The following is a 19705-nucleotide window of genomic DNA, read 5'->3' on the forward strand; positions in this document are numbered from 1 at the left end:
TTGAAATACTGAGCGAGTTCAATCAATGTGGCAGATTTCCTTGAAGATTCCATAACACTTAGGAATTTGCTCTGAACAGACAACTTGCCCAATAGCATATCCTATCAGCCACCAGAGGGCAGTACTTCCATTGACAATTAAAGTGACCTTTCACTTTCTTTACTATATAGTTTAATCACAGTACAGGACAGATTAACTAATTGTGTGCATGTTCTTTGTAGTTCAAGAGACCAAGTCGCGTTTTTATTTGAATTTTTAAAATATGATGAGAACAGAAAATCACCTTTGACAAACTAGCGGCCTAGGCCCCTGGATAGAGCTGCTGAAGCAGATGTCTGTCTTAATTAGAAATTATTAATATGTGTTTATGTGTTTCGAATAATGAATTATGTAGAAAATGAATAAAGTAGGGAAAAATAATGCACACGTTTGAAATTGTGACCTCGAAGAATGGCCACCAGTGTTCACAAAATGTACTAATTGATGTTTAATACTTATGAAATATTGAAAATGTATTAGGTTAATGTAGTAATATGGCATATTTAGGGTTATGACTTATGCTATAGCTTATTAATTGTAGGCCTCAACATAGCGAGTGTCTTGTCCTAGTTTTGCCAGTCCTCTTGCAGAAGCTGTATTTCTTAGCGTTTAATCAAAAATGCTGACAGAGTGAACTAAACTGTGAAATGTTCATTGTTTCAAAAAAATGCTTAGCAGAAGCTTTCCATGAGAACCAACTAACAATAGACAGTGTCCTAAAAGTGTAACAATTGTCTGCAAACTGTGTGAGAAGGACTTTCCCAGGACATGAACAATGAAGACACTGACTGGAGAAGATGTAACAAATTCGATACCTGACGAGCCGGATGATGAGAACATCGTAAAGTAGACCAATCAACGTCGTGTGAAGGGCGAAATATTAGAATTCATAGATTTGGTATAGAATTATTATTGGGTAGAGTAATAAAATATGATTAATTGACCAATAGGGAATTAGGGGATAGTTAGGTGACTTTGATATATATCAACGCGACGGAGGGAATTTAGGCAGATTACGGGACTAGAGTTCTAGAGTGATGGTGGGAGAAGAGACTCTAGATTCTGTCATTGGGCTCATACTTTCTGACTGAGAGCCTGATGTTTGCTGATCGATTGATGACCTGAGGACGAAGACTGATTCTGTTAGCTGACCCATACCGTGAATAGGTAGATATGATGATATGACTGAAATGCATTTCTGTGCCTTTTCTTTCTTGGTACCAAGTATGCCTTCTTAAGTAGTTTTTTTTTTAGCTACATGTTTTTTTTTTAAATTCATGTTCTAAATTGTTTGCATGAAACCCAACATGCGAATGCTAATCTGGGTTAGTTGAGGTTACTCAGCTGACGACTGACGAATTGCAGGGACAAATGTTTGACGAGCTATCTTGCTGAATCCTATGTACTATATAAGCCTATTGCAGCAGACTTTGCTATTGATTTGCACCGTTGCTTTAGAATGTATTGTGATACAAGCTTTGGTTAGATTACGTTTCTTTTGTCGCTTTGGTCAACCACTATTGTTCATATATTTGTTTCATTTGAATTTGAGATTAATCTACATGACATTAGCATTGTTAATATAAGGGAAATAAACGTACTAAACTTTACCAAAGGTGTGATTATTCATGGCTGAAAAGTTATGGTGCGTGACAATTACTGACTCTATTTATTATTGATTATTGACTCGATTAATGATTCTTGATTGTTGTGTATTGACTATTGTTCCTATTCTGGAGCTATGGTAAGAACATCTTAAACGAGTCAAAAGGTTCATCGCCCTATACGCGTCCCCTTGTAAGTTTACTTATTAAGGACCGAAGTTAACAGAGCCATCTCAGATACACAGCAGCAGCCTCAGCACTTCCCAACCCTAAAACTGGGCCTGCAACTGTGCGCCCGCTGAAAACAGACCCTGAAAAGAATAAGTGAGAAAGGTCAAAGGTACTTAATACAGTAACCTCACGACCATGAAAGCCGGAAATGGTATAAAAACGCTATAATCCAGAGCTCGGCCTGGAAGCAAGCAGCATCAATAAGGATCACGCCAATTATCAAACACACCCAGGACGCATATTTGTATTCCATGTTTATTTAAACAGGGGAAGCAAGGCCTAAAACCCCAGGCTTCTAACCCCACCACATTAACAGGGGACATAACAGGGTCTGGGCTGGCCTAAGGTTAAGCCATTCAATGTCAGAGGTAATTGGGCTAAATTACCAACAAATGAAACGAATTTCTGTTACTGTAGGTCCTAAGACTGTCATCCATTCCGGACAACTATACCTGAAAACTTGTGGTTTGCATTTCATCGTGTGGTCTCCTAGGTCACCAGGTGAGCACAGCCCCGGAGTTTCATATTCAAGCAGTAACATCACTCTTTTCTTAGACAGGATTCAGAATAATTAATTGCAGGTGAGAGCACTGTAATTCGGTTGACTTTGGTGGCTAACTGAAGAATAATTCAGAAAAGAGTGCCCAACGTCTTTACTCGATGGATTACACCAAGACAACATATTCAGCCCCATGAAAGCACAGCAGTGACCTTCGATTAAATAGAATATATTGTGCACATCTATGTGTGTGTTGTTTATTACATAAAAGTAATCTCACATAGATGCCGATTAATGGGCGATCCAGGGCTCGCTAATTTCTTTTTTTTCACTATTATGCCGACTCCGTTGTTCATCGTAGTGGGAAAATTGGTTCGAGCTGAAATGTCTTGCGGCAGTGGCCAGTCATGAGACAAAGGTGCCCAAAATAATTTACAATTTATTCTTGCGTACAATTGGTGAACATTGTGATCTTACCTAATGCAAAACTTTCAATTATCATGCACAAACCCATCCCTTTGCACATTTTGGGTAAAACCCACGGATATCTAAAAATAATGGGATTCGTGATGGAAAAAAGCACTTTTTTGCCACCACTATTTTTTGAAGAATTGCTGTGTCTCATGCATGAATTTTTATCGGATCAAAGCTAAGAGTGTCTTCCCATAAGCTACAGTGTGAAACATAAATGGACTCACAGTTCCAAAGTACTTTAAAGTAAGAGCAGACTCGTCTATAGACCAGTCTTCCTTATTGTTTATTGATTTATGGAAATTGAAATTTGTATACCGCTTGATACCCCTGATAAAGCGTTAAAGAGCATTACAACGAGATACCCGACAGCTCAAGATTATAGCAATCCATTGCTTAATAGGGCTAGTCTTGTGCTCTCGAAGAAACTATTCCATGCATTTACTCCAGTTTCTTGTGGTGCATTATTGATTTAGGTGTGATCATTATAGAGGGTTATGTGAGATGCAAAAGGTTGTTGGAATAAATAGAAATTGTTAGGTTGCAGGGATAGGGTGCCAAAAAAGAGAGATTAAGACAGGCATTTGATTTAGATTAGTCTACCTACACACATACACAAGAGGCATGTAGAATGAAGGAGGGAAGGAGAGGGCATTCAAAATAAAAAATGGAGGGAAACATTTAAAGTATAAGTGGAGATTCTTTGCGATAGCATTTAACCTGTCCTTACTAATGGACGAACATAGATAAAACATGCTATTTGTGCATACCATCCTAAATGGGATTCTTAAATTGTTATAAATTCATAATCCCTCACATGTCTAGACATAACCATAGATCTGGAAACTGGTGCTCAAAAGTAAGTTTGGGTTGCATGGTGTAACTTAGTCATAGTAGAAGTTGTTATTATATATATATATATATGTATATATATATATTAGGCATAGTTCAGGATACTGCACTACTGGAATTTTAATATATGAAAGGACTCAAGCCGTAGCAGATGTACCAAGAGACTCAAGCTGGATCTACCAAATGAGGCCAAATGATGCTGAAACATGCCCGGGGATTCTTCTGTTTCAATGCAGATGGTACCTGGCTTAGGAGTGCAGGCTGAACTTTTCTTTTAAAATAGGAACAAGGCTAATGTGCATGCTCCTTGTCCCCTATGTAATGACATTAACATGCTGAAAACAATAAATTGAATGTCACTAAGAGAAATTGCCAATATCTTAGAAGCACTACAATGTTTCCATCATTTTTGTTAGTTGTCTCACTTAGCCTCCATTAATAGTTGGGTTGGACCATACTAGCACCCTACTAGCGCGCTGTGCCCAGGGGCCTAAGATGTGCCCCACTGGAATAGCACAATCTCAAGCATTTCAGTTAATTATCTTTTTGTTGTCTTTACAGCTCCGCCAAGCAAATAACTTTTTCATTTGATCAACTTGCTACTTGTTGTTACCTCAGATACGTATGGCCTATATATAGACTGCATTTATGTAATTGTGTTTGTCTTGTAGAAAAATAGGACGGTCCAGTGCTAAGAAATAGAACTCAATTTCTGTATGTGGACCGAATTAACAGCAGGTACTTCACTATGTTTTGTCATTTGTTCCAACCCCAACACCAAAGAGTTGTGCTAGGGTGTTGTTCTGCCTTCCTACTTATCTCGTATCAGAGCTTACAGAACATCTCAAGAATGCACTTCTGAGTTCACAGAAGACCTTTAGTGTTGGTAATTCTTCCCCACCCACAAGTTCTTGAGAGACGAATTATTAGATTTCAAGCACAAAAGTAGTTGCAGCAAAAAAACAAAATATATCACAGTACTTCTCAGTTGCAATGTACACAGCAGGTTATATATATAAGATATTCAATGCAAAGCAAAACAAATAAAATTCTTCACCGCGTAAGGCCTATATACAGCTTCATCTTTCTGGGGTCTGCAAGTTGATGACTCCGGTCAACTGCGAGAAAGAGATTATCTACCCACACGACAGAGACTGGCAACTGGCACCAAGTTCCAGTCTGAAGTCAAGCAGATTCTAATCTAAAACTCTGAAGCCCCGAGTCATCCTTACAAAAGCGTGCCCCCTCCTCTCAGACTCGGGAAAACTATGCAAGCCTTTGGAGACTGGCCAGATCTCCTAGACTCTCCTCTTCCCAAGCCTGAGCAGAAAGGAAAACACCAAATGTACTCTCTCTTATCATGTCTAGTCTAGTGTGAAGAAAACAGCTTGGTTCACCGTGTGGAAAAACATAGCTTGGAAAAATACAGCTTGGGTTCTCAAATGCAATGTCTAACTCCACGTTAAAGGCAATAGGCAGCTAACCTAAATATCAAATGTAATGTCTAATGTCATGTCAAAGCCAATAGGCAGCTGAGCTGAATATAAAATGCAATGTCTAATATCATTTCAAAGCCAATAGGCAACTAAGCTGAATACAGAATGTAATGTCTAATATCATGTCAAAGCCAATAGGCAGCTAAGCTGAATACAGAATGTCATGTCAAAGCCAATAGGCAGCTAAACTGAATACAGCATGTCAAAGCCAATAGGCAGAATACAGAATGTAATGGCTAATGCAATGTCAAAGCCAATAGGCGGCTAAACTGAACAAAACATATAATGTGCTACTGGTGAACATTGAGCAACTAACATGCGCAGTGGTGAAACGCAAAGTCATTGGTCAAACACAATTAGTAGCATCACAGGTGTATGTACTTATACTGTATACACTACAATACCTACCATTTAGCGTCAAGCTAAGTACTTGTTTACTATTCTTAACTCCACATCTACTTACCTTAACAATGTAGTAGTTTATGATGTAGTGGATGTGACAGTTTTGTTGTGCAATATATCACGTGACTTATAGACCCACCATTTTACTACAATATTCAATAAACAGCAAAGAGCACTCGATTTAGCTGTAGGTGGGAACTGAACGTCTACTACACGATGGGGGAAGCTCCATCCAGAACTTTGATGATCAGTCCACCCAATCTGGAATTGGCTCAACGGAATTTCATCCGCTCCTGGAGACCCGTCTGTTTCCACAATTGGGCACTCTGTGATGCAATGCTAAATCCACCTGAATTACTACTGGTAGTGCAACTCCATGAAAATGCCCAGAGCACCACCATTTTTGGCTTTTGGAGTTAAACCTGCGAAAGTGTTCCTGACATTATAGAAAAAAAAACGCTATCATTTTAGAGAGACAAAATATGTGCACAGTACAATATACTCTATGTTTGGCATACATTTCCACTGCCAACAATGAAGATGAACTCACCACCGCCCAGTGCTTAATTTGTAAAATAATGAGTACCGTTGCCCAAATGCGCTACTTCGAAGCCTGGCCAGCGTTAAATGTCAACATGCCGAATACCGATTCTGCTAATGTTGAATACACCTCAGGCTTCTTTAATTCACTATCAGACAATGTCTGCCCCTTTATCTCACTCTTGCAATTTCCTGTTTTCTCCCTTGGTGGGGTTTTTCGTCTTTCTCTTCCTCCTTTCCCCTTTGTATGTTTTTTCCCTGTCTTGTTCTCCGGAAATGTCCAATGAGGAAAAATAACCTCACCGGAAACCACTGGCTCAAATTAACTGCTGCCATCACCCCACAGGGTATGGGGTTGAATTTCTGACACAGGTCTCCCCAAGCAAACATGGCTGCTCCTTTGACAAAGGCAGCCTCTTTGGCCGAGAACTGTATACAAAAACATTTTCCTATAAGCATTTTCAATCCAGCAAGAACCCATTTAGAGTTTTTACCTCTAAAGTGGAGGTCCAAGCATAAGGTGGTGGAATGCACATTATCACTGATGTCGCCCACTTAAAATACATAAAAATACGATGAGGTAAATAAATAACAAAATGTGCACATTGTAATGATGTGTAGGGAGTGTGGTGAGGAAAATGGTGTCCTTTTGTGGAGCAGAAATGCCTTTGGAGCTTGCACTACTATTCACTATATGGTGGTTCTCAGCTCCTCAACATTACGTTTGGTGCCACCCCGCTTTGCAATGCAAAGGAATCACCAAACCTTTCCTGCGCAGTGGGACTGTGCACAGTCAGGCACAAACCTCCTGCCTCATTAATGGGGCATGCACTTATTGATGCTTACCTCATTTGGCCTGTCTTTGGGCATCCAAATTGTTGTTTCTCACCTTCTATTTATAGTAAAATATTTAAATAAAAAAATAGATCTCAAGTCCTAGACCGGCATTGCTTTTTCCTAAAGATGTTGGAGGTGAGTTCGGGAAGGACAGTGGCCATGAGCCTAAGGGAGCTTTACTAAGGGGGAGCCATACCTGGCATCTAAGGCCAGCCAGCTATGTCAGACTGTCTACTTACCCAGAAAGATGAAAAGGTTTTCAGGACAGAACTCTTCGGAAAATTGGCACCCCCATGTGGAACGTGTTTCCTCTACCATGTGTATCAAAGCATACTTTGAGATTTTGGATAGCCCCGAAAATGCACATTTCTGGGAGGCTAGACCTTTATACTACTTCATCACTGGCTGCGCTGGAAGCCAGCTGCCATTAAATGGAGCAAGTGGTATCTGCGCGTATGATTTTGCCACCAGATATTCTGTAATCCTTGCATATCTGCTGAGGCGAACACTTAAAAGCTTAACCCCTTCGCTGCCAGGCCTTTTCCCCTCTGGTGCAGAGCCTTTTTTAGCTATTTGGGGTCAGTTCGCTCTTAGGCCCTCATAACTTTTCTTCCACATAAGCTATCCATGCCAAATTTGCATCCTTTTTTTCCACATCCTAGGGATTCTTGGGGTACCTGGAGTTTGTGGGTTCCCCTGGAGGAGACAAAGAAATTACCCAAAATACAGTAAAATGTTCCCTTTTTTAAAAGAAAACAGGAAAAAAGGGCTGCATAAGAAGGCTTGTGTTTTTTTCCCTTAAAATGGCATCAACAAAGGGTTTGCGGTGCTAAAATCACCATCTTCCCAGCCTTCAGCAACAGGCAGACTTGAATCAGAAAACCATATTTTTCAACACAATTTTGGCATTTTACTGGGACATACCCCATTTTCACTATTTGTTGTGCTTTCAGCCTCCTTCCAGTTAGTGACAGAAATGGGTGTGAAACCATTGCTGGATCCTGGAAAGCTAAACATTTTTGACAAATAAACAAAATTCTGAATTCGGCAAGAGGTCATTTGTGTACATCCTACAAGGTTTTCCTACAGAAAATAACAGCTGAAATAAAAAAAATATTGAAATTGAGGTGAAAAAAATTCAATTTTTCTCCACGTTTGTAACTTTTTCCTGCAATGTCAGATTTTGTAAAGCAATATACTGTTACGTCTGCTGGACTCTTGTGGTTGCGGAGCTATATAGAGCTTGTAGGTTAATCAAGAACCCTAGGTACCCAGAGCCAATAAAAGAGCTGCACCTTGCAATGGGTTTTCATTCTATACCGGGTATACAGCAATTCATTTGCTGAAATATAAAGAGTGAAAAATAGGTATCAAGAAAAACTTTGTATTTCCAAAATGGGCACAAGATAAGGTGTTGAGAAGCAGTGGTTATTTGCACATCTCTGAATTCAGGGGTGCCCATACTAGCATGTGAATTACAGGGCATTTCTCAAATAGACGTCTTTTTTTACACACTGTCTTACATTTGGAAGGACAAAATGTAGAGAAAGATAAGGGGAAATAACACTTGTTTTGCTGTTCTGTGTTCCCCCAAGTCTCCAGATAAAAATGGTAACTCACTTGTGTGGGTAGGCCTAATGCTCGTGACAGGAAACGCAACATGGACACATCACATTTTTACATTGAAATCTGACGTGTTTTCTAGCTCAGCCGGCACCTAGGGAAACCTACCAAACCTGCGCATTTTGAACACTAGACACCTATGGGAATCCAAGATGGGGTGACTTGTGGGGCTCTCACCAAGTTCTGTTACCCAGAATCCTTTGCAAGCCTCAAAATGTGGCCAAATAAACACTTTGTCCTCACATTTTGGTGACAGAAAGTTCTGGAATCTGAGAGAAGCCACAGATTTCCTTCCACCCAGCGTTCCCCCAAGTCCCCGATACAAATGGTACCTCACTTGTGTGGGTAGGCCTAGCGCCCGCGACAGGAAATGCCCCAAAAAAGAATGTGGACACATCACATTTTCCCAAAGAAAACACAGGTGTTTTTTGCAAAGTGCCTAGCTGTGGATTTTGGCCTCTAACTCAGTCGGCACCTAGGCAAACCTACCAAACCTGCGCATTTTTGAAAACTAGACACCTAGGGGAATCCAAGATGGGTTTTGTGGGGCTCTCACCAGGTTCTGTTACCCAGAATCCTTTGCAAACCTCAAAATTTGGCCAAAAAAACACTTTTTCCTCACATTTCGGTAACAGAAAGTTCTGCAATCTGAGAGGAGCCACAAATTTCCTTCCAACCAGCATTCCCCCAAGTCTCCCGATAAAAATGGTACCTCACTTGTGTGGGTAGGCCTTGCGCCCACGACAGGAAATGCTCCAAAACACAACATGTACACATCACATTTTCCCAAATAAAACAGAGCTGTTTTTTGCAAAGTGCCTAGCTACGGATTTTGGCCTCTAGCTCAGCTGACAGGAAACGCAATATGGACTCATCACATTTTTACATTGAAATCTGACATGTTTTTTGCAAAATGCCTAGCTGTAGATTTTGGCCTCTAGCTCAGCCATCACCTAGAAAAACCTACCAAACCTGCACATTTTGTACAACTAGACACCTAGGGGAATCCAGGATGGGGTGACTTGTGTTGCTCCTGCCAGGTTCTGTTACCCAGAATCCTTTGCAAACCTCAAAATTTGGCCAAAAAACACTTTTTCCTCACATTTCAGTGACAGAAAGTTCTGGAATCTGATAGGAGCCACACATTTCCTTCCACCTAGCATTTCCCCCAGTGTCCTGATAAAAATGGTACCTCACTTGTGTGGGTAGGTCTAGTGCCCGCGAAAAGAAATGCCCCAAAACACTATCTGGACACATCAAAATGATCAAATACAAAACTACCTGTTTTTGCGGGGGGCACCTACGTTTTTGGTCTTGGGCTCAGCAACCATCTAGGGAAACCTACCAAACCCAGACATTTCTGAAAACCTGAGGGAGTCCAGGGAGGTGTGACTTGCGTGGATCCCCTAATGTTTTCTTACCCAGAATCCTGAGCAAACCTCAAATTTTGCTAAAAAATCAAATTTTTCCCACATTTTTGTGTGGGATCCCCGCACCAGGACAAATTTCCTACCACCCAACGTTCCCCTCGGTGTCCCAGTAAAAATGATACCTCACTTGTATGGGTAGGCCAAGTGCCTGTGACAGGGAAGATCCGAAACATTTCGAAATTGAGGGGGAACCAAAGCGGGTCCAAAAGGGCAGTTTGAAAAAAAAAATCATTTTTGCTGGGTGGTAGGAATTTTGTGGATTCCTGCAGATTCTGGAAGGTTCCATCACAAAAAATGTGGGGAAAATGTGTGATTTCCAGCAAAGGTGGAGGTTTGCAGGGCATTGTGGGTAAGAGAATGGTGAGGGGCGCATGTGAACTACAACACCCTGCACACAACCAGATATTTAGTTTTCAGATGTGTCTAGGTCTTTCGGATTTTTCTACATGGCAGCGTCCCAAAGTCCAAAAAATGCAGCCCTCACCATTCCAAGTGGGATGATTTTGAGAGTTAGCCAAGCTCTGATGGCCCACATGTAAAACCAAAACCTAAATATCAAATGTCCTCTTGCTTGCTGTGGGATAAGATGTTTAAATGTGCAGGGGAGAGCTGAAAGACTGTTAACCCCTTCAGTTGGGGTGGGGGCATAACCAGGCCCATACTGGTTGGTAGCCACCACCCCACGATTTTTTTTTAATAATTCCCTGGCATCTAGTAGACTTTCTGCCATCCTGGGGTGTAGATTGGAGGTAATTGCCTCATCTGCCCACTGGTGGGCAGAACAACTTTGGCCCCATTTATTTGGGGTGGGGGTGGGGGTAGGGCCATACCCCCACCCTCTTATTTTGAAAAAAAAATCTTTCCTGGTCTCTGGTGGGCTTTCTGCCCCTTTTGGGGACAGATGGGCCTTCCAGAAATAGGCTGATGTGCCCCCAAGGGGGGCAGATATGGCCAACAGTAATGTGCCCCCATGGGGAGCGACCCTTGCCCAAGGGGCTGCCCCCCCCCCAAACAAAACACACACATACACACACACCAACACCTGGTGCCTAAATAGTTTCTGCCCTCCCTGGGGGCAGATCGGCCTAATAAAAATAGGCCGAGGGCAGAAATGGCTTAAAAAAAAGTGCCCTCCAGTGGAACGACCCTTGCCTAAGGGGTTGCCCCCTTGCGTGAAATTGATGCAAAAAAATAAAAATCCCTAGTGTCTAGTGGTTTCTGCCACCTTAGGGGCAGGTTGGCCTAATAAAAATAGGTTGATCTGCCCCCAGAAATGGCCTAAATACAATTTGCCCCCAGGGGAGTGACCCTTGCCTAAGGGGTCGCTCCCCATACATAAAATTATAAAGTAAACAAAAAAAAATATCCCTGGTGTCTAGGGGTTTCTGCCCCCCATGGGGGAAGATCGGCCTAATTATAATAGGCTGATCTTCTCCCGGGGGGGGCAGGAATGGTCTAAAAATTATTTGCCCCCCTGGGGAGCGGCCCTTGCCAAGGGGCCGCTCCCCTTATGCGTAAGTCTGGAAAAAAACATTCTCTGGTGTCTAGTGGCCATTTCTGCTGCCCGATCTCATTGCGATTGGACAGCAGAAATGCTTGCAGAGACATGAAAGGAAAGGTCTTTCCTTTCATGCCTCTGCCTGCCCCCTCCTCCCGACCAGAAGAGAAATGCTGAGCACTTCTCCTCTGCATGGGAGGTGACATCTGATGAGGTCAGCTCGCGATCGTGTGCTGATGTCATCAGACGTCACTGGGGGGGTGGGAGTGGAAGGGGCAGCGATTCCCCTTCCAGCACTGCCATTGGGGTTGGGACCCACGGAGGGCTCCCTCCGAGCTCTGGTGCCGGGACATAATGGTTACATCCGTGGCACAGGAGCACTGTGCCGGGGGACGTAACCATTACGTCCACCGCACAGAAGCAGTTAAAAGCAGCCTCTGGACAGCATTAATCCTACTCCAAAGTAAAAAAATATATGAAATCAAATCAAACCTGCCATGCGTGTCACAACTATATATAAATGTATATATATATTCACTTAAAAAAACAAAGGTGACAGGGACATTATAGTTAGACTCACATTTTAAATGTACCAAACCATAGGAATTCACCAGTAACAGTTTGAGTTACCTCAAGTAACTATTACTCGAACCCTAGGGTAACTATAACTTGTGGCCCCACCATGCACAGTTATCTGCTCAATAATTTTACTGCAGATGTTACAATGACATTGTCAATGATGTTATCAAAGATGTCACGAGTGTCGTAATTTTGGGATAATTAACAGTGCATGGCGAGGGTGCAAATTATAGTTACATTAGGGCACACGTTAGTTACTTGAGATAACTCTAAATGTAACTAGTTTGTGACCCTTGTCATTCAGTTAGTTATTTTCACCTAACTGCTGGCTATAAGGACTTTCATAAAAGGCACAATTTGGTTAGTAAAGTGTTTGGTAAAGTGTACCACATGATTTGTAAATATGTCAGCTATAAGAAACCATAATGCTGCAGCCTAGGATTTGAAGTAAATACATAAGACATAGAAAAGGTTCAGCAGGCTATTAGCACATCTTCTCAATGAAGCACAAAGTATTTATTTTTCTCCTATGTAATATTTTCACATTATAGAGAATACCCCATTCAGTTTCTTCCTGTTTAACAGTGGCAGACAGTCATTAGAGGAATGTTATCCAGGGAGCTGCCTATTGTATCCTGGAAGCGTGCCATGAAATCAGTGCAAAGTTGACAGTTTCCAGTGGGCCCCCGTGCCCCCAGTGTGCTGATTGACAGCACTCCTACTGGAGGTTACATTCAGAAAAGGGCATCTGCATTGATTATACTAATGTTACTGATGTAGCAGAAATATTATTGCTACTTTTGATGTCAGGTAATCATCTATACCTGACAATCTTTGCATTTTGTTAATTGAAATACTAAAAGCTTGATGAATGTGCACTCTCTGTAGAATAGAGAACTAAACAGTTGCGGTATAGCCCTATAACGTTATGTATAACCAATTAATTCAATTTCATATGATTCTTTATAATGTCAATTAATAGTTTGCACTAAAACGATTATACATTTCTGAAAACAAATGTTTTAAATGTTACATGTAAAATGTCAAAAATGCAGATCTGCATTATACTTAATGGAAAGATATAAGAGAGTTATTTCGTTTTAAATTTAGTGTAACATGAACACTGACAAAGCTTATTAATGCGGAATTCATATTTTGAATGTTATATGTGCATTATTTAGCATAAACAAATATGCCATTTTAATTCACTGTACTTAGCCTAAGTGAGGCCTGCAAGGCCCTGTTTATAGACTGCGTAGAAAAGTGTTTAGTCATTCTTGCTAACATTATGTTTGTTTCATACTTCATTCCCATGAAATATTAGCTTGGTAATAGATGTCCTATTGTTTTATGCATAGTGAGCGTGAGAAAGTAACCTTGAGCCTAGCATATTGAGGAACTGTAGAAGTAGACTATATGCAAGTGTTTCAACACGCACAGATGAGCTAAAATGGCTGTCTTTCGCATATTGGTAATGGGAATCTTTTGTGATGTCGCACTTCCATGTCATATGATGGACTTTCATTGGACAATTGCACCTTCTGAGTCATGTGGCGTGATGGTTGAGAGAATCATCTTGCACGATGGACAAAAATATACTGTCCCCCAGTTGGACTAGCAGTAATTTGCTCCTCACCCTTCTTCAGTCCACTCTTCTTTCTGCATTCCCTTGGACTCTACCCTTACCCTCATTATCTAATGTGGTGCTGAGACTTAGAAGTTGTTCCATTGACCCCCAAAAAAAGACTTTTGACAGAGTTCCTGAAATGCTGACTCCTTCTTTTTTTTCCTACTTTATGCCAACTTTGGTTAGTTACCTTTTGCCCCAGATATAATTTTTCCAAATTTTTGTCCTTTTTCTTTTCACTTGTTGCCCACATTTGTTTTAGTCCGGCACATGTTAATTTGTGACTTTATAATTTAACCGTTTTTTCCCTTGTCCTAGCTATCTAAGCTTAGATGACTTTTAAATTGCCTTTATGGTTAAAAGAACTGAACAGCGCTTGTTTTGTACCAATCAGATCATCCTTTTCATGCTATATATTTTCATTGTTGAATGTTTAGCTCTTATGATGTTAGTTTGTTTGAATCTTTTTCGTCACCTTGGTCAACCCATGGTGATTCTGTATCTTTATAACTTTGTTTTCAGAACTGTCTATATAACTTTGAGTCTGAGCATGTAATAAAACCCCTTACCTTTCTTTCAGGCTGGAGTTTGTCTTGTGTAGCCACAGGGGTCACTTTGAACTGTGTTGTTTTAAAGGATCTGGACTGACCTATTTCTCCAGCCCTCCCTGCTGGGTGAAAAGATGTAGTGACCTCGTTTAAAGCATAACTGAAAAATGCTTTATCAAGATAAAGCAAACTAGAAAGAGGCAGGGCATAATATAGTACAGATTGCCCAGTATGAAGACTATGATGACAAACTTGTCAGACCAGAACAGTGGGAAATAGTTAAATACAATAATGTTTAAAACGAGAGAATATGATGTTAAGACTGTGATTGGCTCTCTGAGTAGGATAGTTCCCTTTGTCGACCTCTCCTTGTGCATATGCATCTGACTGGTTGTCTACCCCAACACTTAAGACATACAAGAGAACAAAGCGCATTTTAGATGTGAAGGATGATTTTGTCAAATCAAGGAGGTCTGTAAGTGTGGCACAAGTGTAATAGGAATCTGGTCCACTGATATGCTTAACGAGTGACATTCAAAGCTCTTAAAGCAGAGGCCATGTAACTCCTACAGAATTGAATTTTTATGATGACAAGGAGGTTAGGGGAGAACAGTCTGGGATAATTCTATCAATGTTGCTGGAGTGCTTGACTATTGGAGAGCTCTCTTCTGAAGTATGTTTGCATTTGAGGAATAGGGTATGGCTATAGAGCAGAGTAACTGAAGCAAAAGATGTCGAGCAGCACTTGTCTTTTTGAGAGAATATGTAGAATGTAAGCTCAGGCAGACCTTTTGTCCTGTCAACTGAGGGGGACTGTCTGATGGCAGATTAGCTTACTGAGCGGCTGGCTTTCCAGTGGAGCTAGGGATCATTATTAGGGATAGAGTTGTACCTGGCTCAGTCCCCTAAAGCTGGTTGTGTAGATATCAAGATAGAGACACAGTGAAGGCAGTTAGGCCCTCATTACGAGTTTGGCGGGCAGCCTTAGCCGCCTGCCAATCTTGCCCCGCCACCTGCCCGCACCCGGGCAGAACACCACCGGCCCTATTACAGGTTCACAGCAGGGCCGCCCAGCGGAAACACTGTTTCCGCTAGATGGCCCCGCGGTGAGCACAGCCTTCACATTGCAGCCGGCTCGTAATTGAGCCGGTGGCAGTGTGGCAGTACAGTGGGTGCAGCAGCACCAGTCACGCATTCCAGTGCCCATAATTCAGGCAGTGGAATGCGCGATGGGGCTGTGCTTGGGGGCCCCCGATGCCCCCATTCCGCCAGCCTTTCCCTGGCCGTGTAACCGCCATGGAAAGGCTGGTGGTATGGGGACTCGTAATCCCCAGGACGGCGCTGCCTTGGCTGATTACAACCATCGGGACCGCCAGGCTGCTGACTGGCAGCAGCCTGGCGGTGTCGGCGGTCCGACCGTGGCGCATCTGCCATGGTCGTAATATGGCGGTCCCACCACAAGCCTGTTGGGTAGTAATGAGGGTCTAAGTAACTTTGGATAAAGTCCCACTCAGCAATGGATGATCAGGTTGATAGCTGGGAGGTGTTGGTGGGACATATGTTGGGGTTGAAGTATTGATGGAAAGGTTTTGAGTTGCTTTGTGGCCATGTACTATAACATTAATAGTCAAGTCAATGTCAAGCCAAACCTACTTGATTCAATTCAGAAACCTAATAATAAAATCACATAAAACATTGTGTTTCACAAAGATGAAATACAATGAAAAATGCATATTACTTTGCAATTACCAAGATAAACTCTTAAAAAGAGGTACTTAAAAATCCATAGATATAGTGCATGAACAGGCTTTTTAGAGTGGAAACAACAGCAAAACAAATTGCTGGATCCCTAAGAGACCAAAATAAAAGAGAGCTGGCCCCTTTCTCTAAAATTATAAGTGATCAGAATTGGTTGGAGATATATTTTAGTAAACTTGTCATAAAATTTACAAAAGAAAGTAAAACATATTAAAGTTCGTATACAGGGAGTGCAGAATTATTAGGCAAATTAGTATTTTGACCACATCATCCTCTTCATGCATGTTGTCTTACTCCAAGCTGTATAGGCTCAAAAGCCTACTACCAATTAAGCATATTAGGTGATGTGCATCTCTGTAATGAGAAGGGGTGTGGTCTAATGACATCAACACCCTATATCAGGTGTGCATAATTATTAGGCAACTTCCTTTCCTTTGGCAAAATGGGTCAAAAGAAGGACTTGACAGGCTCAGAAAAGTCAAAAATAGTGAGATATCTTGCAGAGGGATGCAGCACTCTTAAAATTGCAAAGCTTCTGAAGCGTGATCATCGAACAATCAAGCGTTTCATTCAAAATAGTCAACAGGGTCGCAAGAAGCGTGTGGAAAAACCAAGGCGCAAAATAACTGCCCATGAACTGAGAAAAGTCAAGCGTGCAGCTGCTACAATGCCACTTGCCACCAGTTTGGCCATATTTCAGAGCTGCAACATCACTGGAGTGCCCAAAAGCACAAGGTGTGCAATACTCAGAGACATGGCCAAGGCAAGAAAGGCTGAAAGACGACCACCACTGAACAAGACACACAAGCTGAAACGTCAAGACTGGGCCAAGAAATATCTCAAGACTGATTTTTCTAAGGTTTTATGGACTGATGAAATGAGAGTGAGTCTTGATGGGCCAGATGGATGGGCCCGTGGCTGGATTGGTAAAGGGCAGAGAGCTCCAGTCCGACTCAGACGCCAGCAAGGTGGAGGTGGAGTACTGGTTTGGGCTGGTATCATTAAAGATGAGCTTGTGGGGCCTTTTCGGGTTGAGGATGGAGTCAAGCTCAACTCCCAGTCCTACTGCCAGTTCCTGGAAGACACCTTCTTCAAGCAGTGGTACAGGAAGAAGTCTGCATCCTTCAAGAAAAACATGGTTTTCATGCAGGACAATGCTCCATCACACGCGTCCAAGTACTCCACAGCGTGGCTGGCAAGAAAGGGTATAAAAGAAGGAAATCTAATGACATGGCCTCCTTTTTCACCTGATCTGAACCCCATTGAGAACCTGTGGTCCATCATCAAATGTGAGATTTACAAGGAGGGAAAACAGTACACCTCTCTGAACAGTGTCTGGGAGGCTGTGGTTGCTGCTGCACGCAATGTTGATGGTGAACAGATCAAAACACTGACAGAATCCATGGATGGCAGGCTTTTGAGTGTCCTTGCAAAGAAAGGTGGCTATATTGGTCACTGATTTGTTTTTGTTTTGTTTTTGAATGTCAGAAATGTATATTTGTGAATGTTGAGATGTTATATTGGTTTCACTGGTAATAATAAATAATTGAAATGGGTATATATTTTTCTTTGTTAAGTTGCCTAATAATTATGCACAGTAATAGTCACCTGCTCACACAGATATCCCCCTAACATAGCTAAAACTAAAAACAAACTAAAAACTACTTCCAAAAATATTCAGCTTTGATATTAATGAGTTTTTTGGGTTCATTGAGAACATGGTTGTTGTTCAATAATAAAATTAATCCTCAAAAATACAACTTGCCTAATAATTCTGCACTCCCTGTAGAAACATTATCATGCAGACTAACAAGGTGACTGTCCCTCCCAAAATGTCCTTACTGAAAGCATAGCTAAGTACAGATAGAACCTGTTATAAACCTCACCAACCTCACCAATAAAGGCCTCTCCCATTGGCTAGATGTATCTAGCAAATGAGACACATAACAGGCTGTTTGTTGGGATCTACCTATGATTGACTTTTTTAGATCTGTTGACATTTGTATTCTTATGGCTTGTGGTTAGGCTTTGTCAATTCTTATAAGTTCTTAGTGGTGACATGTACCGTTATTTAGAATATACAAGTCAGAACATGGGAGGATTTGCTGTTCATTACAAAGTACTTATTAGGTTGCATGTTTTGGCTTCCAGACATGATTTATCTATGTGTTGGGTACCTGGTTCCCTAAGAAGATTGTGTTTCATTGCCTCCAAAATCTGTGTTGGGAAATTGGGAAAGGAAACGTGTTTTCTATTTTTAAACAAGCTCTTTAAAAATAACATAAAGAACTATAATCATTTAGTCATTTTTAGGTAATTTATTTACATACCATAAGTAATGTATTTTATGGTTAGGTCTGTATGCCACTAAGGCCTATATTTCCTTACTGTGCCATATTTAGTTTTTCTTCGCTTTCTACATTAGGTTTAGCAGAAGGAAGTCCACCCATGATAGACACAATCTGTGTTTTAAGGGTGTCATATAATGACAATTTGAAAATGATCACTATAGGTGTACCTGGGAGAGGTGGATTGATCAGGAGCATTGCTAGACATAGAGCTGAGCTCAGCGATTGCTATCAGTACTTGTCAAAGGTTAGAGGGCATTCCACGCACCTTACGGTTCCTGATGAAGGCTCAAGCAGTTTAGGCAACCAAAACTGGGGGGCGGGAGGAGGGGGAGAATTAAAGCATCCTCAAGCAGTGAGGCCATGATACGTTGCATAGTCACCTTGTGTGGTCGGGGAGTGTCAGAGGCAGGCCGTAAGACAGTATGAGGAGGGAGAGGGATGCCCTTGCTAGAACAAAATATAACAGAGGAAACTATGTCTAGTGACCTGCAGCATTGGACAGTACTGCCCAATTGAGATGGTAAGTCTTAAAGGTGAATTCTGAAGCCACAGAAAGCAAGGGACGGTGGCACTGCCAAGGCATAATTTCAAGCTGGTAGGAGCTTTGGGCACTGACATGAAGAGAAGGATGGGGACCGTGTAAGGAGAGACATGGAGACACAAGAGCTACACTGTGACCTGTAGGTGGAATCGGGGTGTTGGGCTATTTGGACAAAGGTGACATCTGGCTATCTGCCAGTTAAGATGTGTCCTTTGTGGGCAGCGGGGGGGAAGTTGGACAGAATGTGGAGGATGAAGAACTTGTTAAAGCAGACCAGAAATGTTCTAATTAAGGCTGCCTGTTTGAGCCATGAATCTTAGTGTACCGCCATTTTTTCTTAAGGGAGGAACTCTTGGCTCATGGTCCGGTAATATCTTGAGCCATGGAGCTTTCTTAGGCACTAAGCACAGAATCGTACCTCTAAAGCGCCGCGCCTTATGCTGAAGTCTTCAACCCCAGTATATGGCCATGTGCATAGTGTGAAATACCACTAGTTTGGGCAGGTCGAGGGAGCTTTCTTATTTGCCGTCTTGCTGGTATCGTGTGGACATGGCTTTGTAATGTTCTCTCTCCTCCATCACTCTAAGAGCCAGTCTTTTTTACACATTATGGGTGGAGACACTGATGAGGAGCGTTAACACAGAAAAGGAAATTGTGCAGGCAGAATAGCATGGACTTTGGAGGATGAAGAACACGGAGTTGGGATAGTAGTGGGCGTTGACGGGTGGGCATTACGGAAAGTGATGCGAGTTGAATTAGAGCAGTGATTAGAAACAGGG

General features: G+C 41.8%; 1 protein-coding gene across 3 annotated transcripts in view; it reads left to right on the plus strand.

Annotated features, from left to right (window-relative positions):
- Nucleotides 1-19705, plus strand: part of SH3KBP1 (SH3 domain containing kinase binding protein 1) — a 1044962-nt gene that overhangs the window by 614347 nt on the left and 410910 nt on the right. The window lies entirely within an intron of this gene.

Source organism: Pleurodeles waltl, chromosome 8 (genome assembly GCF_031143425.1).
Source record: "Pleurodeles waltl isolate 20211129_DDA chromosome 8, aPleWal1.hap1.20221129, whole genome shotgun sequence".
Lineage (NCBI taxonomy): Eukaryota > Metazoa > Chordata > Amphibia > Caudata > Salamandridae > Pleurodeles > Pleurodeles waltl.